At 40.0% G+C, this 3,926-nt stretch overlaps 1 pseudogene; it reads right to left on the reverse strand.

Annotated features, from left to right (window-relative positions):
* Nucleotides 1-609: 609 nt before the first annotated feature.
* Nucleotides 610-1,949, reverse strand: LOC118774081 (annotated as a pseudogene).
* Nucleotides 1,950-3,926: the final 1,977 nt, after the last annotated feature.

Here is a 3,926-nt window from a genome sequence, read left to right on the forward strand (position 1 = left end):
GACTGAGAGACTAGATAATCATTGTCTTGTTTTAAAATGATGTGTGCCTATGAGGAGTGCCATCACGCCCATATATTGTCTGGACTAGAGGTTGCTGCTGGAAAGTAAGAGTTTCATTTCGTGCATGCGCATGTTCACACGGGACGTGGTTATCTTTTCCGAGCTGCAGTTTATAAACACCGTTGCCCGTTGGTGTTTATCAAACGTAATAAATAGTTGTATTTCACTCTCATTTTTGTCAGGCGCAAAGTCACAGAACACAGCCCTGGAAGTGGCTGGCAGGCAAGCAAGACACACACAGACCAAGAGTTGCACTGCCCAGCTAGGTTAACAAGACAGACAGACTAGAGAGAGATGCACTGCAAGATAGCACATGAACCCTTTCGCGCATAAGGTCACACTGGTGTGATTAGCCGTTTAGCACATATGCTAAAACCAGTGCGATTAGATTGGAAAAATTCTAGCTAATTTTAGCTTTGAGGAAACAGCGACTTAACATTAAAAATATAGTGCTAAGTAATAAATTCTAACTGAAAACTATGAGAAGCTTAATAATTGGATAAAAGCATCTGCTAAATAAATAAATGTAAATTTCATGTGTCTTTTTTATTAGTGGAAAAACTGATTTGTGATGGGCTCTCTGATGGCTCTTCCTGTTGGGTGATCCAATGTCACTGGGTCCACTACATCTGGAGGCATCGGCAGCTGGCGTGGTTCTCTCTCTTTTCTAATAGTGGCAATGTTATGGAGCACCACACATGCTGCCACCATCTCAAATGCCCGCTCCGGACGCACCCGCAACCCTTGCAGGCAAGCAAAGCATGCTTTGATGACCCCCAAATGTCATCTCTATCTTGACCCTTGTGTTGCTGTGAGCCACGTTATAATTTATTTGTTCCCTTGTTTGTGGGTCAGGATAGGGGGTCATCAGGTGACACAGATATGGGTAGCCTCGATCCCCAAGCAGCAGGCCATCAAAAGGCCCTTTGAACGATAGAAAGAAATTGTCACAATACAGCATGATGTGTGAAATACAGAGTGGTGGTTGTCTTACCTTGTTCAAATCTCTGACCAAGAGTGTATTCCCGAAAAATGCATGAATCATGCACCGACCCAGGCCGCCTAGCCTCCAGACTGGTCACCATTAAATGGGGATCACATGTCATCTGACAAAGGATTTCAGGCCATTTAACATACTACCATTGTAAGAAAATCACCACCTAACGTGTCTTTGTCTTGAATATAAGTAGAAGTTTTAATGACAAAATAATATAGGCTAGCCTACATGTCAGATCAAATACGATATGACCAAATACCTGAACATTGATGCTGTGAAATGACTTCCTGTTCACATAATCCCGCTCATGTTCTCCCAGAGGCGCTCTAATGGGGATATGTGTACAGTCAATCGCACCAATCACCCTTGGGATTCCTATGGAAAAAAAAATAGTTCTATATATAGGCCTAACATATGCATTTTAAAAATAGACCAAGTGTTTTTATATTGCAAATTACCTCTGATCGCTTAAAAAGCCTCTTTGATCTTTAGAATGCTTAAACGGCCAGGGAACACAACAAAGGCATCCAGCAGTTTAGTGAGAGCAAGTACCACCTTGTGAACTGCACAGCATACAGTATTCTTGCTCAGATGTTCAGCATCACTGATGGAATAGCTATATGAAGTGTCCGATGGCAAAATATCACAAGGAATGGCACACTGTCTGTTCAACAGTGAGGGCTTTATTCCGGCACGTGCCATTGGAGACGTCTGGCCCTAGAAGCCAGCAAAGATACTGAATTCCCTCAGATGAGAATCGATATCTTTCATAGAGAACATTATCCGGGTAAGCTAGAGGATTCTGACAGTCTCTAAACACCCTCACCCTGCGGAGTGAGCCTCTCACAATCCGTGCGCCAATGTTGACTGGGTCTTCCAAATGTGCCTGCATTTTTCTCGACAAGATTGTAGGCAGAAGGGGTGGTGCTTACATAGGGTAACATCGAGTTAACCACGAAGATAACCTGCTCGGAGCAGTTTAGAGATGCAGCGTAAATTGCCATGACAACATACCTCGGGTAAGACTTATCCACCTTTCGTAGTACGGGTTAATCTAGAAGTTACACCTGACGTCACAAAGTTACTCCTGAAGTTACCTGGATAAGCCAGTTACCTTGCTTTGTAGTACAGCCCTCAGGAGGATAGTTCCGCTTCATCCTCTCATCAAAGTTGTAAACATTGACACCTGCTTTGACACAAGGGGGAGGCAGGACCCATAATTTGCGGGGCCCTACGCAACATGCGTAGTGAGCGTATAGGGCGTATAGGGCCGTCCGGCTCTGTGTACAGTTTTTGAATTAACATTTACAGTTCTGAGGAAACTGCAATGAAATGCCCATAGACTTATCATGGGGGTGCCAAAATGTTATCCACAACAATGCTAAGTGAACATTCTAAAAACAACCGTTCAGAACCAGACTGTATTTTATGTATTGCAGTAAAAAAAATCACTCAAGTTTAGCTATTTAGATTTTGACTTCACTTGGATATACTTTGTGAGAATCAACCAGTAGGCCTATATGCTACATTCACACCTTTACTTACATACTTTTAAAAATTAAAAACACAGTGTTCAGGAAGTAATCCAAAGTATTTAGATTACGTTACTTACCTTGAGTAATCTAACAGAATATGTTACAAATTACATTTTAGGGCAAGTATTCTGTAATCTGTAGTGGAATATATATTAAAAGCAACCCTCCCAACCCTGCCTATAAATAGCTCAGTCTCTGGATTTCCATACTTCCAGCTCAGGCAATGGATTCTGTGTTTTAATAAAAACCTCAAGCACATCTGAGTTAACATCTGAACACCAGGGACCTGAGACATAGTATTTAATGATGAGAGGAAATTTGTCAGTACAGCTGTCCTGATATTGTTTGACAACAGTCTACTCCAGGGACTGAAAGACATAACACAGAACTCTGCTATGCTTTTTTGAGTAGGTATGAACTGGGTGATATTTCAGGATTGTCTGTCGTGGATGATGACTTTTATTGTGTTGAGGTGCAAGGAAAATGACACTGCTGTAATATCACAAATTGTCATTATGATGTTATCAGTTAATTGGATGTCTGTGAACCTAGCTGAACTCTAGAGAAATAAAACAATTTCACAAAAGCCCAATTTCTTTCAGATTGTGAGGGATGTTTGAGCTTTGTCTTTATCAAGACAAAAGGTCTGACAATCAACGCAAACAATGTAATTAAAGCATTAAAGCCCCTTTTTTTGGAAGCAGGCCAGTCTTGAAGGAGGCCTAATTAAATGCATGGAATGGAAGAGTAAATTTCATTTTAAAATTTTAAAACTCATTTGGTGAAACATTCCAGAGAACTTTCAGGTAAATTAATTAATGTTTTTCAGTGATTTGTTTAGAAATTAAATTGTGTTATTCATAAGCTAATTTTGTTTTGTTGCATAAAGTCATTTGCTCCCTCGGTGGTTAGAAAAAATAGTCTTATCAATAACCACTCTGTGTAGTTAATTGTAAATGCAGAAATCATTTATTGTAAAAGTACTCCTATATGTACTTGAACATGGCCATCAGTTTTAAAACAATGGTTCAGATCACTTTTTATCCAGACCAGTGTGTGGTCTGTCTCATGTAAAGCATTAATAATTACAATATACATAACTACCAATCAGTTCATGTTAATATAATGTATGTGTATGAAGGAGCAGCAAATGTTGTCAGATTGAGACAATCCATAGCATAGAATTGAGATGGCCACATATGCCATGGCAACAGCGTGTACTCTTGAGTGAAAGTTTCTCAGAACTGCCACCGTTGGTGCCTTTTTAGGAACACATTGACAAACATTTATTAATGTTGGAGAATGCATCAACAATATTTTTTTAATTAAGCATA

This window comes from Megalops cyprinoides, chromosome 3 (genome assembly GCF_013368585.1).
Source record: "Megalops cyprinoides isolate fMegCyp1 chromosome 3, fMegCyp1.pri, whole genome shotgun sequence".
Lineage (NCBI taxonomy): Eukaryota > Metazoa > Chordata > Actinopteri > Elopiformes > Megalopidae > Megalops > Megalops cyprinoides.